Here is a 26,553-nt window from a genome sequence, read left to right on the forward strand (position 1 = left end):
ACTGTCTCTTCTAAGAAAGGATTCAAGTTCACAGTCTTTGGTGTCTTCTACCATGTTCATCATTATGAAGGACACAAAAGAGATACTCAAAGTAGCAGAATTTCTGATACTAACTAGCATCAGTAAGCAAGTTCTTGCTACTTCTGAAGAGAAAAAAAGATCATTTCCAGGAAAGAGCAGGTAGCTATATGAATTGATTTATCACAGTTAAAAGTTGTCGGGTTTGTTTTGTTTGATGGTGAAGATTCCCCTTGGCCTCCTTCAGCCCTACTTTACTTTCCATATACTGCCCACATGGAACTCTGAAGCAGTGAGAAATAAATCTGTGCTGTGTTAAGTCACTGAGATTTCTGAGTTTAATTTGTTACCACAACATAGCCTGACTAATACAGCATGGTATTTGAAATATGGAAGTAACAGAAGAAACCACTAGAAAAGTTGAAAGTGATTATTTCTAAGGATCAGGAAATTAAGATGGGGATGCTAGGGGCAGAAGACTGCTGTTTTTCACACTTATAGAACAATATGACCTTTTCAAACTCAGCATGCCCACTTGGCTGCCTTGTAGACATCTCAAACTTAATATGTTTAAAACAATATTTAGCCCCAAAGCTGCCCTATTTCATGTCAGATGATGGCAAATAGAATCTTTTGGTTGTTCAACCTCAATTCCTTTTTTTTCCCCCACAATCCATATCTGATCCATCAGAAAATCCTTTAAAATATATCCAGAATCTGACCATCTCATACTTCCTCCACTGTCACCGCCCTGGTTCAAGCCCCCATCATCTCTCACCTGAATTCCTGCTAATAACCTCCTCCCAGATCTCCATGCACAACAGCTAAAATGTTTCCTTTAAAACTTAAATCAGATCATGTTACTCCTTGGCCCATAACCTCCCAATGGTGCCTCATGTCCCTCAGGACCGACATGAGCCAGCCTCTATTATCTCTCTGACCTCGTCTTCAACATCTCTGTGCTTAATCTGCTCCATCCATGCTGACCTCCCTGATAAGAACTGACTTTTAAGTAAGACCTTGAGGCTTTTGGTATGGAGAAGAAAAACATGGTGGAGGAAAACAGAACAGAGAACAGAATTAGGACTAATGAGGGAAGATACAGAGAGGTAGACTTCAACTCAATGTAAGGAAGAACTATTAAAAAACTTGAAATGTCTTACAATGGAATAGGCTTTCTCCAAAAGCAGTATGCTCCAGTATTTGGAAGTCAGAAAGGATTCCAACACAAAATATGCCACAAGAAATTCCTGAACTGGGGGGTGGAGGTCAGAGTAGATGTTTTCTCAGGTCCCTTGTCAACTTCAGGTTCTATGAGTTAAAAGGAAAGCATTCCATTTTAATTCATTTAATTCATTAGGTTCATAGTTTTACCATCAAAAAGTTCTTATCTGCACATGAAAAGGAGCTACGTGCCCCTTGCTTTTTGGGTAATTGCCTTGTAGTTGATAACCAAAAAAATCCAAACTCTTTGCCCTCCAGTTGATATTCTCTTTAAATATCTGATAGATATGTTTCATGCCGTAATTAAATGCATTTTGCTTTTACTTTTCAGTGAATGTTTGATATAATTAACAATATTACAGCTGTATTGATTGAAGCCTGGGTTTTTGTTTTGTTTTGTATTTTTGTTGTAGCAAAATTTATATGTCTTTTTTCAAATAAAAAATATACAATAATATAAGAATGCCTTGACAATGAAAGAAAAGTAGACTGAATGAATAAAAAAATTATAATATTCTTATAAAATGTAGCTACATACTAGGTGCATAATAGATACAGTGAATATTGGTTGAAAAAATTAATATTGTCATGGCCATTTCTTTGTTTTTTATTCTGGTAAAATATAAATCACAAAAAACTTGTTGTTTCAATTAGTCTTGAGTGTACAATTCAGTGACATTAATCCCATGCACCATGTTATGCAACCATCACCCTTTAAACAATAACTACTCGTTTTCCCCTCCTCTTACCCCCTGGTAACCACGATCAACTTTTGTCTCATGCATTTCCTGTTCTAGATATTTCATATAACTGGAATTATACAGTATTTGCCCTTTTGTGACGGATTTATTTCACTTAGCATAATGTTGACAAGGTTCATCCACACCACAGCATGTATAAGAACTTCATTTCTCTTTATGGCTGAATAATATTCCATTGTATGTATGTACCACATTTTGTTTATCCATTCATCTGTTGTTGGACATTCCAACTTTTGGCTAGTATGAATAGTGCTGCAATGAACATTGATGTACAAGTATCTGTTTGAGTCCCTGCTTTCAGTTCTTTTGGGTATATACCTTGTCATGGATTGAATTATGTCCTCCCAAAAATGTGGGTATCAATTTGGCTGGGCCATGATTCCTGGTATTGTGTAATTTTCCCATGTGTGGTAAATCTTGCCTCTATGATGTTAATGAGGGAGGATGGGCGGCAGTTTCGTTAGTGAGGCAGGACTCAATCTACAAGATTGGATTGTGTACTGAGGTAATCTCTTGAGATATAAAAGAGAGAAGTGAGCAGAGAGACATGGGGACCTCATACCATCAAGAAAGCAGTGCCGAGAGCAGAGCTTGTCCTTTGGACTGGGGTCCCTGCACAGAGAAGTTCTTAGTCCAGGGGAACACCGAAGAGAAGAAGGCCGACAGAGAGAAAAAGGCTTCCTCTGGAGCTGATGCCCTGAATTTGGACTTTTAGCCTACTTTGACCCTGAGGAAATAAACTTCTCTTGGTTAAAACCATCCACTTGTGGTATTTCTGTTATAGCAGCACTAGATGACTAAGACATTCCTGGAGTGGAATTGCTGGGTCATATGGCAATTCTATATGTAACTTTTTGAGGAACCACCAAACTGTTTTCCATAGTGGCTGCACCATTTTACATCCCCACCAGTAATGGATGAGGGTTCCAATTTCTCCACATCCTCTCCCACACTTATTGTTTTCCATTTTTCTGATAATAGCCATCCTAGTGGCTATAAATTGGTGTCTCATTGTGGTTTTGATTTGCATTTCCCTAATGACAAATGATGTTGAGCATCTTTTCATGTGCTTATAGGTCATTTGTATATCTTCTTTGGAGAAATGTCTATTTAAGTCCTTTAACCATTATTTAATTGAGTTGTTTGTGTTTTTGTTGTTAAGTTGCATAAGCTATATATATACACAGACTATGTATATATATGTATATATATGTATATATATATATACATATATATATAATTGACTATGCAAAGGCATTTGACTATGTAGAGCATAACAAATTATGGATAACATTGTGAAGAATGGGAATTCCAGAACACTTAATTGTGCTCATAAGGAAACTGTACATAGATCAAGAGGTAGTTGTTCGAACAGAACAAGGGAATACTGCGTGGTTTAAAGTCAGGAAAGGTGTGTGTCAGGGTTGTATATTTTCCATACTTATCCAATCTGTATGCTGAGCAAATAATCCAAAAAGTTGGACTATATGAAGAAGAATGGGGCATCAGGATTGGAGGAAGACTCTTTAATAACCTTTGTTATGTAGATGACAGAACCTTGCTTGCTGAAAGTGAAGAGGACTTGAAGCACTTACTGATCAAGATCACAGACTACAGCCTTCAGTATGGATTACACCTCAACATAAAGAAAACAAAAATCCTCACAACTGGCCCAATAAGCAACATCATGATAAACGGAGAAAAGATTGAAGTTGTCAAGGATTTCATTTTACTTGATTGACAATCAACACCCATGGAAGCAGCAGTCAGGAAATCAAACAACGTATTGCATTGGACAGATCTGTTGCAAAAGACCTCGTTAAAGTGTTAAAAAGCAAAGATGTCACCTTGAAGACAAAGGTGCACCTGACCCAAGCCATGGTGTTTTCTATTGTCTCATATACGTGTGAAAGCTGGATACTGAATAAGGAAGACTGAAGAAGAATTGGTGCCTTTTAATTGTGGCGCTGGCAAAAAGTACTGAATATACCATGGACTGCCAAAAGAAAGAAACAAATCTGTCTTGGAAGTAATACGTACAACCAGAATGCTCCTTAGAAGCAAGGATGGCGAGACTACGTCTCACTTACTTTGGACATGTTATCAGGAGGGATCAGTCCCTAGAGAAAGACATCATGCTTGGTAAAGTAAAGCGTCAGTGAAAAAGAAGAAAACCCTCAACAAGATGGATTGACACAGTGGGTGCAACAATGGGCTCAAGCATAACAACAGTTGTGAGGATGGCGCATGACCAGGCAGTGTTTTGTTCTGTTGTACATACGATCGCTATGGGTCAGAACTGACTTGATGACATCTAACAACATACAAACACACACACACACATGCACGCACACACACATACATATTCTGGATATTAAACCCTTATCAAATATATGGTTACTAAATATTTTCTACCTTTCTGTAGGTTGCCTCTTCACTTTCTTGGTAAAGTCCTTTAATGCACAAAAGTTCTTAATTTTAATGAAATCCATTTTATCTATTTTGTCTTTTGTTACGTGTACTTTTGGTGTCATATCTAAGAATCCACCGTTCAAAACTAGGTCCTGAAGCATTACCCCTATGTTTTCTTCTAAAAGTTTTATGGTTTTAGTTCCTATATTCAGATCGTTGATCCATTTTGAGCTAATTTTTGCATATGGTGTGAGATACTAGTCCAACTTCATTCTTTTGCATGTAGAGATCTAGCTGCCCCAGAACCATGTATTGAAAAGACTACTTTCTCCATTGAATGAACTTGTCACCCTTGCTAAAAATCAGTCGACCATAGATGTATGGTTTATTTATGGATTCTCAATTTTATTCCATTGGTATACATGTCTATTTTTACATCAATACTACACTGTTTTGGATAACTAACCTTTATAGTATGATTTAAAATTGGGAAGTGTGAATCCTCCTCCTTTGTTCTTCTTTTTTTTCCCATACAAAAATGTATACAGACATTGTTATGTGACTCTAATTGCTCTCCCCGTACTGTGACAGCACACTCTTCCTTTCCACCCCTGACTCCCCATCTCCATTCAACCAGCTCCTAACCCTCTCTGCCTTCCCATCTCACCTCTGGACAGAAGCTGCCCGTTTAGTCTCTTGTATCTACTTGAGCTAAGAGGCACACTCCTCACGAGTATCACTTTATGTGCCACAGTCCAGTCCAATCCCTGTTTGGAGAGTGTTCTTCTTTCTTAAGGTTGTTTTGGCAGTTTGATGTCTCTTGTAATTCCATATGAATTTGAGGACTGGCTTTTCCATTTCTGCAAAGAAGGCTGTTGGAATTTTGATAGGGGTTTTGATGAATCTGTAGATCCCTTTGGGTAGTATTGACATCTTAACAATATTGTCTTCCAATTCATGTACACGGGATGTCTTTCCATTTATTGAGGTCTTCTTTAATTTTTTTCAGCAATGTTTTACAGTTTTCACTGTACAAATCTTTCACTTCCCTGTAAATTTATTCTTAGGTATGTAATTCTTTTTGATGCTGTTGTAAATAAAATTGTTTTCTTTATTTCTTTTTCAGATTATTGACTGCTGGTATATAGAAACACAACTGATTTTTTTGTGTTGACCGTGTATCCTGTAGTCATTGATGAACTCTAGTTTGCGGATTGTTTGGGATTTTCTACATATAGGATCATGTCATCTGTGAATAGGGATAGTTTTACTTCTTTCTGTCTTATTTGAATACCTTTTACTTCTTGTTCTTGCCTAATTGCTCTATCTAGAACTTCCAGTACAATGCTGAATAGCAGTGCTAAGAGCGGGCATCATTTTCTTGTTCCTGAACTTAAGCGGGAAGCTCTCAGTCATTCTTCATTGAGTATGATGTCAGCTGTGGGATTTTCATAAATTCCCTTTATCCTGTTGAGGAATTTCCCTTCTATTCCTAGTTTGTTGAGTGTTTTTATCATGGAAGGGTGTTGGATTTTAGCAAATGCCCTTTCTGCATGGATTGAGATGATCATGTGGTTATTTTCCTTCATTCTGTTTATGTGGTGTCTTACATTGACTGCTTTTCTTATGTCGAACCACCCTTACATTCCTGTGATAAACCCCAGTTGGTCATGGTGTATAGTGTATGCTGTTGAGAAGCCTGGTTATTTAGCAGCACACAAAAATATGATAACTTCTCCTTTATTTTCTGCTGTCACTTTTCATCTCTTAGACCAAAGTATTGGTGTCCTTATTCATGCCCAAGGAGGGAAGATAGTCATTTGAGACTCATGAGCAAGAGAAATGTTTCCCAGAACGACAGTACAGTAACATTGGCCAAATAATGTTCACCCTGTATCTGATATCTGCATGAATTCTCAGAGTAGTTCAGTAATAAGAACAACTGATATGGGTACTTTGTATCACAGTTCCAGCCCGTTCATAAACTTACATGATCTTCCCAATGCTGAACATAGAGAGAAAGGGTGATATTATTCTTTCTCTTTCGTAGATGAGGAAACTGAGGTTCAAGATAATAAATGAATTGCCGAACAACACATCTTGCAAATGGAAAAAAGAACACAGCACTCATCCAGGAATTTAGACTTCAGAACACATTTTTTCCTTAATACTCTACTCCCTCTCACATGAAAATGTTTCTCATGGTTTGCATTCCTCACTCCTGCATTTAATTTTGGCAAGGATGAGTTGGCTTCATACTGCCATCAGTCACTTAATAGTCTCTAAGGATCAGTTGACGTATCTCCAATTTGGAGTCTTTTGTCAAAAGTAAAAATCTGTCAGTTTACCTAAATTGTCTGTAAAGCAAGTTAGTTAATTTTTAAAATATGCATTCATGTATTGACTCATATTTGATGGCTCATAGTTCAAAGACTTCTTTGTGGAAACAAAGGATTTTATATATGAAATCCATGAGCATTATAACCTTAACAAGGTATACTTGAAGGGGAAAAAAAACTAACAGTGGTCTTTACTATCATCTAAGAGGACCAGTGCTAGTAAAACTCATGTGCTAAAATTTTATACTTTATAACAGCTTTTCCAAACTTTGCTGCACGTTGGAAGCACCTGGGGATTTTTACAAAATGTTCCTACTTGTAGACATTCTGATTTAACTGATACGACATGTGACCCAGGCGTCAGCATCTTTAAAATCTTCCAAATGATTTTAATTTGTAGTGAATTTGGGGAAACATTCTTTATAGTTTTACTTTTGGAATGCAAAATAGATCTCTGACTCTCTTCTCTTTTTCTTGAAAGATAATAAAATGATTAGAGTCCGGTAATTTCTATTGATTTGTACTGTATTTCAGATGATCATATTCAGTCAGAAAATAAAAATGTCACACACAACTCTCCATGATTATACAATAATATAATAATTCAATAATATATAATTCAACATGAATGTAGCTTTATTATTCTCTTTGATATAATGTTATTTGTAAAAATCTAACAATTAATGATGAGATTTTCTAAGATACTCCACTGGTCTCATTCCTTTGGGAGCAAGGGAGAATGAAGAAAACCAAAGACACAAGGGGAAGACTAGTCCAAAGGACTAATAGACCACAACTACCACAGCCTCCACCAGACTGAGTCCAGTACAACTAGATGGTGCCCGGCTACCACTACTGACTGCTGTGACAGGAATCACAATAAAGGGTCCCAGATAGAGATGGAGAAAAATGTAGAACAAAATTCTAACTCACAAAAAAAGACCAGACTTACTGGCCTGACAGAGACTGGAAAAACCCCAAGAGTATGATCCCCAGACACCCTTTCAGCTCAGTAATGAAGTCACTCCTGAGGTTCACCCTTCAGAAAAAGATTAGCTAGGCCCATAAAATAAAATGAGACTAAAGTGACACACTAGCCCAGGGGCAAGGAGTAGAAGGCAGGAAGAGACAGGAAAGCTGGTGATTGGGAACCCAAGGTCGAGAAGGGAGAATGTTGACATGTCACGGGGTTGGTAACCAATGTCACAAAACAATATGTATACTAACTGTTTAATGAGAAGCTAGTTTGTTCTGTAAACCTTCATCTGAAGTACAATAACAAAAAATAATAATGATGAGATTTGAGGGCTACAGAACATGTCTGCCCATTTCCTTGTTTGGTCTCATCTGGTCTCATGAGCCATTTAGAAAAGCAGTAGGTGACAGTGGTGCATTAATAAGATCTAGAAAACTGGCTAGAAAGCAAAATGTTTGGAAAAATTACATGGAAAAAAGAAATGGTGTCTTAGTTACCTAGTGCTGCTATAACAGAAATACCACAAGTGAATGGCTTTAACAGAAATTTATTCTCTCACAGTGTAGGAGGCTAGAAGTACGAATTCAGGAAGTTAGCTCTAGCGGAAGGCTTTCTCTCTCTCTCTATCGGCTCTGAGGGAAAGTCCTTGTCTCAGTCTTCCCCTGGGTCTAGGAAGTTCTCAGCGCAGGGACCCTGGGTCCAAAGAATGCACTGTGCTCCCAGCTCTTCTTTCTTGGTGGCATTGAGGTCCCTCTCTCTCTGCTTTCTTCTCTCTCCTTTTATTTCTTGTAAGATAAAAGATGATGCAGGCCACATCCCAGGGAAACTCCCCTTACATTGGATCAGGGCTGTGACCTGAGTAAGGGTGTTTCATCCCACCCTGTTGTTGTTGTTGTTGTTAGGTGCCGTCGAGTCAGTTCTGACTCATAGCAACCCCATGCACAACAGAATGAAACACTGCCCGTTCCTGCGCCACCCCTCACAATTATTATGCTTGACCCCATTGTTGCAGCCACTTTGTTAATTCATCTCATTACTCTTTTTCACTGACCCTGTACTTTACCAAGCATGATGTCCTTCTCCAGGGACTGAGCCTTCCTGATATATATAAAACAAAAGATCTATTATGTACAACAGAATGAAGCACTGCCTGGTCTTGTGCCATCCACACCATCGTTGTTATGCTTGAGCCCATTGTTGCAGCCACTGTCAATCCATCTTGTTGAGGGTCTTCCTCTTTTTTGCTGACTCTCTACTTTACCAAGAATGACGTTCTTCTCCAGGGACTGGTCCCTCTTGATAACATGTCCAAAGTATGTGAAACAAAATCTCACCATCCTCGCTTCTAAGGAGCATTCTGGCTGTATTTCTTCCAAGACAGACTTGTTTATTCTTCTGGCAGTCCATGGTGTATTTAATATTCTTTGTCAACACCATAATTCAAAGGCATCAATTCTTCTTCGGTCTTCTTTGTTGTCCAGTTTTTGCGTGCCTACAAGGCAATTGAAAATACCATGGCTTGGGTCAGGCACACCTTAGTCCTTAAAGTAACATCTTTGCTTTTTAACACTTTAAAGAAGTCTTTTGCAGCAGATTCGCCCAATGCACTACTTTGTTAGATTTCTTGACTGCTGCTTCCATGGGCGTTGATTATAGAGCCAAGTAAAATGAAATCTTTGACAACTTCAATCTTGTCTCTGTTTATCATGATGTTGCTTATTGGTCCAGTTGTGAGGATTTTTGTTATCTTTATGTTGAGGTGTAATCCATACTGAAGGCTGTAGTCTTTTGTCTTCATCATTAAGTGCTTCAAGTCCTCTTTACTTTCAGCAAGCAAGGTTGTGTCATTTGTATAACACAGGTTGTTAATGAATCTTCCTCCAATCCTGATGCTGTGTTCTTCATATAGTCCCACCCTAATCCCCTTACAACTGATTGGCTGATCACATCATGGAGGATGATTACATCATTACATAACTGCCAAACCACTGAGAATCATGGTTCAGCCAAGTTGACACATATTTTGGGGGGACATAATTCAATCCATGACAAATGGTAAAATATTTAAGTAAAGAAATTGTCCTAAAAGACATATTTGTATTCATGTTACCATACCATTTTAGGATGGGGTTCAAGCTTAGGTATTTGTTAAATCACTGTTGTTAATCCTAGCAAATAAAGCTTAGATAATAAAGATGGAAAACATAAATCTTATTTGATCGTTGGCTTTTAGTGTTTGTTTTCATTTTGTCCATCGTATCAAAAAAAATGGGCACAATTGCTTTATTTCTGTGAAAAATGTTAAAGGTAATATCATAAATAATTATATATAATGAAGCCTTGTTTACTTGGTCCATTTAAAAATTCCATTTTTAAAGAAATTAGGCTATTATTCCCTGATGTGTGTGTCACCAGCCTTCTGATATTGCTAATAAAGTATTTGAAGTTGCTCAAAATAAAAATGGGGTTATTTTTTCTGCTGCTTACCCAAATGTTTTGTTCATTATTATGTCAAAACCAAAATTTATTAACGTAGATTTCTTGGTCACCACGAAATACCACCATGAAATTTTTCTGTAGGCCATAATTGCAAAATGTCAGACTCCTTCGTATGGCTTATTGCACTTTTTTTAAAAAAGATTGAAGATTTCTAGTGAAATATCTTATTTAATATAGTATTACTATTAATTATTTTTAAAATAAATTACCAACAGAATATGGTGTAAATATGTCACTTAGAAGAGATACAACAGGTAATATGTATGCAGTAGATATACAAGCACTTTTCAAAATACAGAATTTTGAGCTTACAGAAATAAAGTAGGTAAATTGTTTACTTTTACGAACTTTAAACCATCAAATTTCGGCTTTTCTATTGAACATAAATCAATGTGTTTGATTATTACAGGAGATGCCAAAGGAGGTTATCAGTTAATTGCAAACATTTACATTACTTATTGCTGGGCTGAGATAATACACAGCATAACCAATGAGAAACAAAGATTTGGAAATGTGAGGGTGATAGAGAAATTCATGTGAGTTGGGAGAGCTGAAAGTGGTCAATAACAAAGAGCCAGATTAAAGAAAAGACTGGCAGTACCGCAAAAGCAAATCAAACTACTATCTGTACACTTGAATTCCCAGTTCAAGTACCCCACTATCCTCAAATAACATTGAACTCTTCATACGGTTTGCCACTGATTGGGGATTACATGCAAATGGAAAACAAGAGTTAATCAAATCAAGGATTTAAAGAAGTCTGTAAGTTCAGGGCTGGTATAGCATCTCCATAATGTCACCAGCAACCCAGTTTCCTTCTAGCCCTGTCATCCTTCAGATGTGACACTCATCCTTATGCTCTCCAGGTGACTGCTGGAGCTCTGGTCATTATATTCAATTTTCAGGATGAAAGAAGGGGAAAGTGTGAAGGGTGAACTGTGTATGGCATCTGGGTCAATCCCTTTTAAAGAGTTTTCCCAGAAAACCCACTTATTACTAACATTACTAGCATTTACAAAACATTGACCAGAACCATGTCTCATGAGTACCCCATCTGCAATGTCTTTTTCATAAGCTCAGCATAAATAGATTCACTAAAAGTGACCAAACAATATGAATAAAAACCTCTTTGTGTGTTAGAATTGGAATGAGTCTTAAATGACTATTACTCACTGGCTACTGGCATTCACAATAATATTGCCCTATTTGTCTACTCCTAAAGTATACAGCTATCCTTGAATTAATCAATATGTAAAGCAGAAGAAAAATACCAATAGTAGCATAACTAAAAGGAGCCTGGTGGCACAAGGGTTAAGCGTTCGGCCCGTCAACCTAAAGGTTGTCCGTTTGAACCCACCAGGGGTTCCGTGGGATAAAAGACTTGGCCATCTGCTCCCGTAAAGATTACAACCTAGGAAATCCTATAAGGCAGTTCTGCTCTGTCATATAAGGTTACTATAAGTCGGATTCAACATGACGGCACACAACAACACCGTGACTAAACTACACACTTCATTTATTTGCTAATTTCCCCTTCTATCATTTTATCTACTCCTCTAAGCTAATGTAGGCGACCTTAGGTGGTACAAATGGTTAAGCTCTCAACTACTGGTGATCCACTAGCGATCTGCTTCCGAAAGGTCACAGCCTTGAAAACCCTACGGAGTAGTTCTACTCTGCACACATGGGGTTGCCATGAGTAGGAACTGATTCTACTCATGGCAACTAACAACAGCAAGCCGAAGTAACTGAAGCGGTTGAATCAAAATGTCTGCGGACCAAAAGCCACTTGTCCAAAAATTGCTTAAGCTACCATTTTATATTTTTCACAAGCGAGTTTATAAAAAGTAATCAACCTTGATGCCTGAGAGTTCCCTTGCTTGTGACTCTGGCCAATTTTACAATGAAATGCAAGCCTCTTTGGAAATTGAATCACAAAGATTAATTTTAATTAGGTGTGACTTGTTTTTTCAAGGCTTCCAATCTCTTTGCATGCACTCTTTATATTAATTTTTCACTCTGACTAAATCAATGGTGTTTATTTCAACTTACGTTTTTCTTACTTTATTTTCTTTTTGTTAAATAATATGGAGGGGTTGAATGCTCTATTTGAGTTTATTAGATCTATCACATGGAAATGATTATTTGCTGAGCATTCACTCATCCACTGTGTGCCTGGAGAACTACGAAGCAGTTGTGTAGCAAGGGAAGGGGCAGGGCAGTGGGGGCAATCTACCTGTCATGGATTGAATTGTGTTCCCCCAAAATATGTGTCAACTTGGTTAGGCCATGATTCCCAGTATTGTGTGGTGTCCTCCATTTTGTGATTTCCTATGGGTTATAAATCATAATCTCTGCCTGTGGTTAAAGAGGATTAGGGTGGGATGTAACATCCTTGCTCAGGTCACATCCCTGATCTAATGTAAAGGGAGTTTCCCTGGAGTGTGGCTTGTACCACCTTTTATCTTACAAGAGATAAAAGAAAAGGGAAGCAAACAGAGAGTGGGGACCTCATACCACCAAGAATGAAGCACTGTGAGCAGAGTACGTCCTTTGGACTCAGGGTTCCTGCTTGGAGAAACTCCTAGTCCAGGTGAAGATTGACGAGAAGGAACTTCCTCCAGAGCCGACAGAGAGAGAAAGCCTTCCCCTGGAGCTAAAGCCCTGAATTTGGATTTCTAGCCTACTAGACTGTGAGAAAATAAATTTCTCTTTGTTAAAGCCATCCACTTGTGCTATTTGTTATAACAGCACTATATGACTAAGACACCAACTTAGGTGTAGGTAAAAGGGGGTGATTGTACAGAATCTAAGATAAAATGAAACCAACTAAAATTGATCTGCCTTTTTTTTATAATTCATTTTATCTTGTTGTTGAGAACATATGCCAACTCAGCAATTTCTACCTGTACAGTTCTGTGACATTGATTACATTCTTCAAGTTGTGCAACCATTCTAACCCTCCTTTTCTGGGTTGTTCCTCTCCTGTTAACATAAACTCACTGCCGCCTAAATTTTCTACCTAATCTTTCAAGTTGCTGTTGTCAGTTTGATCCCATATAGCTAGATCTTAAAAGAGCACAGTGCTCAAGGCAGACATTCTTTACTAATAAAACTAAACTACTGTTTGGTTTTAAGAAGACTTCAAAGGATATTTTTGGTTTAAGGTTTAAAGATTATCTCAGGGCAATAGTTCAGTGGTTCATCCAGCCTCCATGGCTCCAGAAAGTCTAGGTTCCATGAGAATTTTAAATTCTATTCTACATTTTCCCCCTTTTGATCAGGAATTGATCTGTCTTTTATTATCACCGTGTACTAGCAATTCTAAACAATGTCAAAGCCTTTTGTTGTTCTAAGTTCTGAGCAATTGCTGTGGATACTTTTGGGTTTTAATAATATATGCTGGCTTCAAATTAGCACATTTTTGTTGTTTATCCTTTAATAAACGTTGCTGTTGTTAGCTGCTGTTCAGTCAATTCCAACTAACGGCAGCCCCACGTGTGCAGAGTAGAACTGCTTCATAGGGTTTTCAAGGCTGTGACCTTTTGGAAGCAGATTGCCAGGCCTGTCTTCCAAGGCACCTGTGGGTAAGTCTGAACTCCCAATCATTCAGCTAGTAGTCTATCCTTTAATAAACATTGTATTCTACATGAAAGTTAGTTAGCAGAACTCCCAGTTATATAATCATCCTTGACACACGTGGACTCAGCTATATCTGTTTGTTTCAGGAGTAACTTCATAACAATTTGGAATTTTTCAAGCTCACTTTTAGACACAGTTTATGTTTCTAACCCCTGTGGAATTAACTATCTCTGTGGTTAAACAGTAGAGCCCTGGTGTTGCAGTGGTTAAGAGCTCAGCTGCTAACCAAAGGGTCGGCAGTTGGAATCCACCAGCCGCTCCTTGGAAACCTTATGGAGCAGTTAGTTCTACTCCGTCCTATAGGGTCACTATGAGTTGGAATCAACTCGACCACAATGGGTTTTTAATGGGTTTGGTGGTTACACAGCAGATTTAAAATAATCAATAACACACCCACTCCTCACTTATTGACATGGTTAGGTTCCAAAGACCAGGTCATTATGTGAAAATAGTCATTAAGTGAAAATGAAGGATGACCACATCAGATCACAAAATGGAGGCTAACTACGTCATTACATAACTTAGAATCATAACCTTAACCATCACAGCCAGTAATGAATGCTGAGGTGTGAGGCGAGAGTAACGCTGGCTATGATGGTTAAGGCTATGTGTCAGCTTGGCAGGGTCATGATTCTCAGTGGTTTGGCAGTTATGTAACGATATACTTTGGCAGTTACGTCAATAAGTGAAGAATGAATGTAGTACAATGTTAATTCTGCATGAAGGAGGCTAGTCACAAATACCTGTAGCCTTTGCCATTGCTAAGGCCAAGGGAAGATTCCAACCAGGTATTTAGCTTGCTCTTTCCTCTCAGGAAAGGAAATTCCCAGACGGGAAAGCATCCTTTACTCAAAGCCAGTAGACCTGAGCCACAATCTTGGCTGTGCCTTTAATTACCCATACGGAGTTATGTCATTCATCTCTAGTGGGCTCAGTTCCCTTATCATTATCTGTAAAGGGAATTGGCTTAGATATTATCCAACTCTAAACTCCAACCACAAGAATTCAAGGTGGTGTGATATTTTTTATTTAATCCTGCAAACCATTGTACACAAGCTCAAAGTTTTGTTTAGGAAATTGGATATGATTTTTATTTCCTGATTATGTCTTATTCCTATAGAAAAGTAAAGATTTCCTACTGCTGCTTATTTCATTTTTTCCTTAGGTAGACTATATGCCACTAGTTCTACATAGAAACTTACCATAAATTGAAAGTACTTCAAAACTATTTTTAGACATATATCCATTGTTGGTTTAGAACGAATATCTTAATGGAGCTGAAATGGGCTTACGGGATGTGAAGTTTGAATATGTCACTTTGGGCAGAAAAACAGTTATTCAGTAGAGAAGTGCTATTCAAAGTGTGGTTCATAGACCAGCAACAGCAGCATCACCTGGAGCTTGTTAGAAATGCAAATTCATAGGCCCCACCCCAGACCCTATGAGTCAGAATCCCTGGAGATGATGCCCAGCAATCTGAGTTTTAACAAGCTCTCTGGGTGATTCCTATTCACACTGAAACTGTAAGGACCCCTGACTGTCATAATTTTTGCTTCAGACCCTGTGCATTGCATGCAGTCTTCTTAGTACTATAATTCTCAAACTTGTTGCTAGATTTAATTTCAAATCAGTTTAGAAACAGAAGATTTGGGCTTCGCCTAAGTGTCTTTCCTGAAGGCTTTGAGTTGAACATGCTGGATTTAGCAGCTGACACTTAATCCATGCCAAGCAAAGGATGTCTAGTAGCAACAGCTGAATCAGTAAATCTTGATTGACTTTCATCTGGTTCAGAAGGAAGAAAATCACTTCTTCCCTGGCTAGCTTGTACAGGTAAGCCTGCCTGTTTGCTTTATTTCTTTAGTTATTTTTAACAGCAGGGAATTGCAAACACTTCCAATATTTTTTCCCAGTAATTTTATTATGTTTGCTTCTCAAGGAAGACAATATTACACTACAAAGAAAGCAACCAATATTTGAATAATGTTTTACAATTTCTGAAGTATTTTCATGTGCATTTTCTCATTTAATTCTTATGGGAACTCTGGAAGTAGTATGATAAACAGTGTGACTTTCTGCATAGCTTGCTGGAAACCACTAAGTGGAGCCAGAATGAATGAGAAGGTAGATCTAATAAGCTCAGGGCTAAGAGAAGTTGACTTAGGCAGATGGACTGGCCCCTGCTGTGACCCATTCACAATGGGGAGTCACAGCACAATTCAGGCCAAGCATCAATGCCCGAGAATTCCAGTTAAGGTAACATGAGAAAGCCAATTGGATCAGTCTGAGCAGTCAACATGAGGTGATAGAGCAGACACAAGAAGACGAGCAAAAACATGCTGAATGGGTTACCAGAAACCTGATGGGAAGGTTAGGCCTCTTGACAACTGAAGTCTCAGAGCTCAGAACTAAGAAACAGGGTGTGGGGAATTATTTATCTATTCATTCAGCAAACTGAGCTCCAAATCTATGAAAGTTATTGTGTCCCTCTCTGGGAATAAAATGAAATAGAAAAATCACAGATGTCGCGGCAATCATTGGGCTTTCAATCTTGTGGGAAAGCAGGGATTAACCAAATAATCATGTCACTTAAGGTATAATCGCAAACTGAGGTAAGTGCTGAGGAAAAAAGGGATCACAGTTACATGAAAGAGAATCTAACCCGGTTGGAAGAAGGAATACTTTCAGGGAAGTGACTCTTTAGCTGAGAGCTGAAGGAGAAGTGTATGTCAGCTAAGCTAAAGTTCTCCAAAGTAACATTTATTTTCTACCTCGTCCTTTTGCAGTATCTAAATTTGTGACTCTATATTATACATAATATATTAGTATAGCTATTGCTGGTAGTTGCTGTCGAGTCAGCTCTGACTCATAGCAACCTTATGTACAACAGAATGAAACACTACCCAGTCCTGTACCATCTTCATGATCGTTAGCGTGTTTGAGTCCATTGTTGTGGCCACTGTGCGCTTGGAGTGCCTTCCAACCTATATTCCAGCACTATATCAAAAAACATCCTGTTGTGATCCATAGTGTTTTCATTGGCTAATTTTCAGAAATACACCACCAGGCCTTTCTTCCTAGTCTGTCTTATTCTGGAAGCTCTGCTGAAACCTGTCCACCATGGGTGACCCTGCTGGTATTTGAAATACTGGTGGCATAGCTTCCAGTATCACAGCAACACGTAAGCCACCACAGTATGACAAAATGACAGACAGGTGGTGGTGTATAGCTATACATGCATAAAATTTATAATAAACATGCATATATTTGAGGGAATGTCTTAGGCCTATCCTTACCATTTTTGAGGCCCAAGGTATGATGTGCATGAAAAGATTTAATAGAAACTTGAGTAGGTGGGTGTAGACAGGGAACAAAACAAGAATCAGGACTTTCATATTTCTGCCTATTGGGAAAACTGGATCAGCTTAAAGTCTAAGTCGCAAAAACTGTTCTCACTAAAGGACCTTTAAAACTCTCTTCCATCTCCCCAACACACACAAGAATGCTAAACCTGCAAAGAAAACTGCCCATTGAATGCTCAGTATAGAAACAGAACTGAAGTCCTGTAGTATTAGTTATCTATTACTGCATAGAAGGAGCCCTGGTGGCACAGTGGTTACGTGGTTGGCTGCCAACCACAAGGTCAGTGGTTCAAACCCACCAGCCGCTCCGTAGGAGAAAGATGTGGCAGTCTGCTTCTCGTAAAGATTACAACCTTGAAAATCCTATAGGGCAGTTCTATTCTGTCCTATTGGGTCACTGTGAGTTGGAATTAACTCAACAGCAATGGGTTTGGTTTATTATTATTATTATTATTGCATAACAAATTATCCCAAAATTTAGTGGCTTAAAACCACATTTATTATCTCATAGTTTCTGTGGGTCAGGAATCCAGGCATGGTTTACCTGGTTCCTCTAACTCTTGGTCTCTCACAAGGCTGTGGTCATCTCAAGACTCAGCTGGGAAGGATCTTCTTCCAAGCTCACTCACGTCATTGGTGGTAGGATTCAGTTTCTCATGGACTCTTGGACTGAGGCCTCAGTTCTTCATGAGCTGTTGGCCAGAGACCTCCCTTGGTTCCTTGTCACACCTCACAACATGGCAGCTTGCTTCATCAGAGCAAGCTAGTGAGAGGGCAAGAAAGATTGCCAGCAAAAGAGTTTCAAAAAGATGGAAGTCACAGTATTTTGTAACCTGATCACAGAAGTGGTATCTCATCACTTTTACCATATTCTGTTCTTTAGAACCATGTCACTAGGTTCAGTCCACACTCAAGGGGAGGAGATCACACAAAAGTGTGAACAGTAAGAGGCAGGGGTCATTGACAGTATGTCAAAAAGTGCCTAATACAATTTCCAGAGCAATACTTGGAAGCCTCAGCACAATGAGGTAGCTAGTACAACAGTTATTCCATTCGCCATCTTGAATAAATATTATCACCAAAAGTTTACTTGAAAGCCTACTCTAAACATTTCTGAATTTGATGTATTCCATACATAATTGTATTCCATACATAATTCCATACATAATTCTCATTCTATAGCATGAATCTTGACTACCTCACTTACCTCATTTCCTAGGATTCCCCACTCACTGCTTGCCAGCCACACTCTCAGTCTACCTAGAACCTCAGCTCCTCTATCTATAACACATTTCCTCCAGAAATAGACTTGACTGTCCCTTCACTTCATTTGGGTCTATGCTCAAATGCCACTTCCTCAGCTATGCCTTTCTTGACTACCACATCTTCACCCACTTTTCACTCTCATTTACTCTGCTTTGTGTTTCTTCCTAATACTTATCACTACCTGACATACTATAATGTATTTTTTACTTATCTGTTTATTGTCTGTCCTCCCCCAACAAACATGAACTTTAGTCATAATTTCCATAAGTGCTCAATAACTATTTGTCAAAATGGTGAAGGAATTGTTTGTATTTAACACAGGGAAAACCTGTATTTCATATTTATGTTTGTATGACTTTTTCTAAGATGATACATATCCACCTCTGGTTATTAAGAATTCTGCCATCAATTTTTTTCGCACCTATGATAATGAGAAAATGAATTATTAGAAATGGGAATATTTCCAAGGGCTTCTTTTGGAAAAAAAGCTGACCTTTAGCAATTTGAATTCTATTAACAGAATGTACTTTTTGGTCTTTGCTGATAAAAATGCATTCATTGAAAAAAGAAAAAGACCTTTACAAAATATTACATCCAGAAAATTCTTGACTACCTGATATTTTTCTTTGTAATGATTTCCTGTGTGGGCTTTGTTTTGTACTTGTTTATTTGTTTTCATCATGAAAAGCAACAACTGAAATGCAAAAGCTTATTGTCAGGATATGTTTTGGTGGTTTCTAAACAAACTTATCTCATTCTGTGCTGAAAATTCACATTGCTAAAACAAAAAGAATTAAAAGCTTCTTCAAGACCCATCTTAAATGAATGAATGACAACAAATTTCCTTAGGTCAAAAGCCTATGAATGCTTTATTTGGCCTAATTAGTTCAAGTAAGTATTTTAGGTAATATAATTATATATGAATCAAGAGCTGTATATAAAGCACTACTATTGTGTGCGATGAGGAACATACAGATGAGCAAGGCTCATATACAGGTGTGCAGGCAGTAATATAGAGTGTAGTTAAGAATGTGTGCTCTGGAGTTAAATTTCTTGTGTGACTCCAGCACACATTTGTTTAAACCTCTCTGAGTCTCAGTACTTACCTCATAGTGTTGTTGATGTAACTAATTAGTAAAATTATACGAAGCACTTAGTTCAGTGCCCGGCACATAGTAAACGCTCAAAACTGTTACCAAACTGGTGAAGGGTAAGACAGTACACAGTACTGGGGAAGCCAGCACAACTTGTACAAGGCAAGGTCATGGAAGCTCCATAGACACATCCAAACTCTCTGAGGGACTGAATTGCTGGGCAGAGGGCTGTGGGGACCATAGTCTCAGGGAACATCTAGCTAAACTGGCATAACACAGTTTATAAAGAAAATGTTCTACATTCTACCTTGGTGAGTAGCGTCTGGAGTCTTAAAAGCCTGTAAGCACCCATCTAAGATACTCCACTGGTCTCACCCCTTCGGGAGCCAGAAAGAATGAAGAAAACAAGATACAAGCGGAAGATTAGTCCAAAGGACTAATGGACCACAACTACCACGGCCTCCACCAGACTGAGTCCAGTACAACTAGATGGTGCCCAGCTACCACTACTGACTGCTCTGACAGGGATCACAACAGAGGGTCCTGGACAGAGCTGGAGAAGGATGTAGAACAAAATTCTAACACACAAAAAAAGACCAGACTTACTGGCCTGACAGAGACTGGAGAAACCGCGAGCGTATGGCCCCTGGACACCCTTTCAGCCCAGTAGTGAAGTCACTTCTGAGGTTCACCGTTCAGCCGGGGATTGGACAGCCCCGTAAAACAAAATGGGACTAATGAGGCACAGCAGTCCAGGGACAAGGACTAGAAGGCAGAAGGGGACAGGAAAGCTGGTGATAGGGAACCCAAGGTTGAGTAAGGACAGTGTCGACATATCGTGGGGTTGTTAACCAATGTCATAAAACAATAAAAACGAAAAAAAAAATGTTACCAAACACATGGCATTTCAGTTACAATTAGTTAAAGGTTTAAGAGACTGAAAACCCAAAGTTATAGTAACTGAAATAAAAAGAAGGTTAAATCACTCTCAGGTAAATGAAATCCCAAAGTATGGTAGGATGACTGCTCATCAAACAAGTCCAGTGGTGATATGGCTACTCTACACTCATTGGGAACCCCCATTGCTTCTATCAAGTTGCCCCCATGGCCAAACATTGACTATCAACTTTTGGAATGCCCACTCTTGGTGGTTTGGCAGTTTGACTAAACAATCAAAATCACACAACTACAGCAGGCCACCCTTGGCTTCGCTTAGAAGAATAATGATGTCATACACTCTCACCAGAATTATATGAAAGTTTAAGCTGCACATCCTCACTAATACCAGGACTCCTGACAGGTACACAGCTAACCAATATATAGTGCTAGTTTGGTGAATCTTCATCCTCATTACATATGATATGGGACATTCCTTATTGCTTTGGCCCAGACATCTTTATTTACCTTGGTGTCAATGCGCACATTTGGCATTCCCATCTCCTTCATGGCAAATTTCCGGATCTCCCTGAGTGCCCGAGGGGCACCCTTCTTGAAGCCTTCTCCATGGATGCACTTGTGAATATTGATGGCGTACTCTCTGGTCACCACTTCCTTGATAGCAGAACAGCCCTTCTTCTTCTCACTGCCCTTCTTCTCGGGAGCCATATTGCCGGGACCAGGTTGCAAAGGCTCAATTGATTTTGTCTTGTGAAGTGTGTGTTCATGATTTTTGACCATTTCGTTATTAGGCTGCTTGTATTTTTCTTAGCTGTAGTTCTTTATATATTCTTAATACTAATCTTTTATTGGCTATATGTATTGCAAATCTCTTCTCCTGCTCTGTGCCCTTCCTTTTACGTGTTAGTGGTGAGTTTTAATAAAGTTCTTAATTTTAATTTATCAATATTTTCCTTTATGGTTAATGACTTTAGTGTTCTGTTTCAGAAGTTTTTCTCTAATCTGAGTTCATGAAGATATTCTTCTATATTAACTTCTAGAAGTTTTGTTATTTTGCTTTTCACATTTAGGTCTGTGATACAGCTGTAAATTATTTTTATGTATGGTTTGAGGTAAGAGATTGCAGTTCCTTTCTTTCCCCACATGATTACCCAGTTGTTCCAGCTTCACATATTGAAAAAACTGTCCTTTCTCCATTTTCATGTCCTATTTGTCATAAATCAAGTGTCCGTTTGTGCTTGGACCTATATCTAGGTTCCCTAATCTGTTCCATTGTTCTATTTATCTGTGTACCAGTACAATAATTACTGTAGCTATATAAGAAGTCTTGATATCCAGGAGTGTAAGTCTTCCTACCTTGAAGATAATTTCATCCATTTTTGGCCCTTTGTACACCCATATGGAACACTGGTGGTGTAGTGGTTATAAGCTACAGCTGCCATCCAAAGGGTTGGCAGTTCAAATCCACCAGCCACTCCTTGGAAACCCTATTGGTCAGTCCTACTCTGTCCTACGGGGTTCACTATGAGTTGGAATCGACTCAACGACAATGGGTTTGGTTTTTGGAATGGGTACACCTATATAATTTAGAATAAGCTTGTCAAGTTCCACAAGAAAATTTGCTAAGTTTTGATTGGCATTTTATTGAATCTATTGATAAATTTGGGATAATTGTGTGTGTATATACACACACGTGCATGCACACATGTACACACACAATAACAAGCCACCCAATCCACAAAGATGATATATCATGTCATTGATTTGGATCTTCTTTAATTTATCTCATTAAAATTAGAGAGATAGAGGTCTTTCACAGAAAAATAGATTTATTCCTAGGTACTAAACAACTTTTAATTTTATTACAAATTGTATCTTTTTATTTTTTTTATTGCTAGCACAGAAATAGTTTGATTATACAAAAATCAATACAGTTGATGTCATATCCAACAACCTTGGTAGGTTCTACTAGATTGTTATTTCTTTTGGGTTTACCATTTACACACAATGATACCATTTTGCAGTGCAATGGATTGCTTTTGTGTGGCCTTTCTAGCCATGGTCTTGTAATTCTCATCCAAGTGATTGGGTGGGACTGTGCAGTAGGGTAATTGTGGCCCACCAAGGGGATTGGTCAGTTTTGCCATCCCACTGGGCTTGAAATGAGCCATCCCAGAGGCAGGAAAAGAGGATCTCACCACCAGCAAGGAAGTAGGGCCAAGGGCGGAGCATGTCCTTTGGACCCAGGATCCCTGCGCTGAGAAGCTCCTGGAACTTAAAGATTGAGAGAGAAAGACAGCTATAACACTGAAGACGGTGAGAAGCAGCAGCAGAGAAATGCCAGCAAGAGAGATTGGCAGCAGAGACCAGCATCAGGAAATGGAATGGCGGGCTACCTGGCCCACGAAGTGAGAAAGCTGAGTGCCTTTGAGCAAGAGGCTTGCTGGAAGAGTAGGGTGCCTCTGGGCACTTGGTGGAGCTAGGTTTGCTGACCCATGGAGCTAGAGCTGAGTGCCTTTGGGCCAAGGCTTACTGGTGGAGTGGGGTGCCTCTGTGCACTTATTAGCAGAGCTACAAGAGCTTTGTAAGACTAACCCAAGCAGGGTAGCGGCTGAGGGCCAGAGGAAGCGTGCCTGCAAGCACAGCTGAGAAGAGGCTGTCCTGATGGAAGAACTGTATCCTGAGCATTCCTCAACCTGAACTGTAACCTGTTGCTTCCCTAATAAACCCCATAATCGTGAGTATTATCTCTGAGTTCTGTGTGGCCATTGCAATGAATTATCGAACCCAGCAGAGAAGTACAGAGTGCCGTGGAGGGATGGTTGGTGTCAGAATTAGTAAAGAGGGTGGAGAGAGGAGGCATTTTTGACCTCCGCCTCATAGGAATCAGCCTTGGACTATTGATCTTGATTCTCCTTCCCCTTTGTGAAGTCAGAGGAGGTCAGATGCCACTGCCACGCTATTTTTACACATTTGTGAGTGGCACTTTTATTTCTTCCTTTTCAATCCTGCCCAAGCCCTCCCGAGATGTGTATTCTTTCAAACACTTGCTATGTCTTTGTACATGTGCACAAATATATTGACATTTTAAAATAAGTTTTTATGGAGGGATGAAACATATGCAGAAAATGCATTAATTATAAGTATACAAGTTGATGAGTAGTCACAAAGAAAACACACTTATGTAACCACCATCCAAATCAAGAAGTATACAATTATCAGCACATCAGAAGCCCTCTCCATAACCCCTCACAGTCCCTAACTCAAGCTTTTTTCTAAAAGTAACCACTATCCTGATTTCTAACACTATAGCTTAGTTTTACCTTTTTTTAAAACTTTACATAAATTTACAGTATTTAATCTTTTGTGTTGCTTTCTCTCTCAATATTAGTAAGTATCCATGGTACTGTCTGTAGCTATTCATTTGTATTGCTGTACAGTATTCCATGGTAAACTACCATCTTGATGACATTTTGGTAGTTTTTCATTTGGGGCTAATATAAACAATGTTGTTATGAGCATTCTCATATATGTCTTTTGGTGCACATATGTACACATTTTATTCAGTAATGTCTAAGAATGAAAATTTTGGGTCAATAGAATAAAGGGGGAAAACACATACTACTGCATTTGAATTATGGTGTTGGTGAAGAATATTGAAGGTACTGTGAACTACCAAAAGAACAAACAAATCAGTCTTAGAGGAAATACAACCAGAATGCTCCTTAGAAACGAGGAGGGCAAAACTTTGACTTGCTTACTTCGGACATGTCGTCAGGTAAGATCAATCGCTAAAGAAGGACATCAATGGTCGGTAAAGTAGAGGGTCAGCGAAAACAAGGGAAATCCTCAATGAGATGGACTGACACAATAGCCACAACAATGTTTGAAAACATACCAACAATCATGAAGATAGCACTAGACCAGCAAGTTATATATAATGTCACCATGAGTCGGAGCTGATTTGACAGCGCCTAACAGCAACAACATCTTAGTATGTATGGTAAAAGCATTATAAAATAACGACTAAAATCACAACAAGTAGACAAAGGAGAATGAAGAGAACAGGATACAAGGAAAAGATTAGTCCAGAGGACTAACGGTCCACAGCTACCAAGGCCTCCACCGGACTGAGTCCAGTACAGCTAGATGGTGCCCGGCTACCACCACTGACTGCTCTGACCAGGATCACAACAGAGGGTTCTGGACAGAGCTGGAGAAAAATGTAGAACAAAATTCTAACTCACAAAAAAAGACCAGATTTACTGGCATAAAGGAGACTGGAGAAACCTCGAGAGTATGGCCCCCAGACACCCTTTTAGCTCAGTGGTGAAGTTATCTCCGAGGTTCACCGTTCAGCCTGGGAGTAGACAGCCCCGTAAAACCAAATGGGACTAATGAGGTTCAGTAGTCCAGTGACAAGGGCCAGAAGGCAGAAGGGGACAAGGAAGCTGGTGATAGGGAACCCAAGGTTGAGTAAGGATATTGTTGATGTGTTGTGAGATTGTTAACCATTGTCATAGCGCAACATGTGTAGTAACTGTTAAATGAGAAACTGTTTTGTTCTGTAAGCCTTCATCTTAAGTGAGAATAACAGCACAATTGGAAGAGCGTAGTCAATGTCACTGAACTGTGCATGTACAAATTTTTGAAATGATGCATCTTTGGCTATGTGTATTTTCAACAAAAAAAAAGGTTGAGAAGTTAGAGGGTTGACATGTTGTGGGGTTGTTAACCAATGTCATAAAGCAATATGTGTACTACTGTTTCATGAGAAACTATTTGTTCTGTAAGCCTTCACCTGAAGTACAATAAAAAAATTTTTTAAAAATCACAACAAGTAGAATTTCAATGCACGTTTCTGGGCATATGTACTTGGTTATCTACAAGGCCTTGGAGGAGCTTTGCAAAATAGTCCTGGCCACAGAGGTGAAGTAACATGCCTAATGACTGCATTTATTCAATAAATCTTTATAGAATTCCCATTAAGTGTCTGGCATCATTTTAGGCTAGAGACCCAATGATGAATAAAAGACAGTCCACTCCAAATTGCTTACAAACAAGCCAAGTGGTTCTCTCCCTAAGGGGCCTTTGGAAATGAAACAGGGCACTTTTTTAGTTATCACAATGAATACCAAACCCATTGCTGTTGCGTCAAGTCTGACTCTTAGCAGCCCTATAGGACAGAGTAGAACTGCCTCATAGGATTTCCAAGGAGTGGCTGGTGGGTTTGAACTGCCGATCTTTTGGTTAGCAACCGTAGCTCTTAAGCACTGTGCCACCAGGTCTCCATCACAATGAATAAACCAAAACCAAACCTGTTGCCATTAAGTCATAAATACCAGCAGCTTCCCCATTGAGAAATACTTATCAATATAAGATCAATAAGTGACAGAACCAAGAACTGTCTGATTCAAATAAGATGCTCTTTCTAACCTATCACACTGTTACTAGGGATAATAACAAATTGATTTTATAAAGTTACTAATGACTTAAAATGGGTCAGTGATGTTACATAAAGAAACAAAATCGTAATGCCAGCGTCAGCATCATGGACTGAATTGTGTCCCCCAAAAATGTGTGCCAACTTAACTGGGCCATGATTCCCGGAATTGTGTGATTGTCCACCATTTTGTCATATGATGTGATTTTCCTACGTGTTGTAAATCCTACCTCTATAATGTTAATGAGGCAGGACTCAATCTACAAGATTAGGTTGTATCTAAAATCAATCTCTTTTGTGATATAAAACAGAGAAGCAAGCAGAGAGACATGGGGACCTCATGCCACCACGAAACAAGAGCCAGAAGAATAGCACATCTTTTGGACCCTGGGTCTCTGTGCTGAGAAGCACCTTGACCGGTGAAGATTGATAACAAGGACCTTCCCCTAGAGCCGACAGAGAGAGAAAGCCTCCCCCTGGAGTTGGTGCACTGAATTCAGACTTCTAGCCTCCTAGACTGTGAGAGAATAAATTTCTGCTTGTTAAAGCCATCCACTTGTGGTATTCCTGTTATAGCTGGATAACTAAGACAGTCAGTTCTCAGAGAAATTTAATATAATGAA

The 26,553-nt window shown here is 38.9% G+C and overlaps 1 pseudogene; it reads right to left on the reverse strand.

Moving 5' to 3' along the window:
• Window positions 1–20,819: 20,819 nt before the first annotated feature.
• Window positions 20,820–21,195, reverse strand: LOC101357501 (60S ribosomal protein L31 pseudogene; annotated as a pseudogene).
• Window positions 21,196–26,553: the final 5,358 nt, after the last annotated feature.

The sequence above is a fragment of the Trichechus manatus genome, unplaced genomic scaffold, assembly GCF_000243295.1.
Source record: "Trichechus manatus latirostris isolate Lorelei unplaced genomic scaffold, TriManLat1.0 scaffold00159, whole genome shotgun sequence".
NCBI classification, from domain to species: Eukaryota; Metazoa; Chordata; class Mammalia; order Sirenia; family Trichechidae; genus Trichechus; species Trichechus manatus.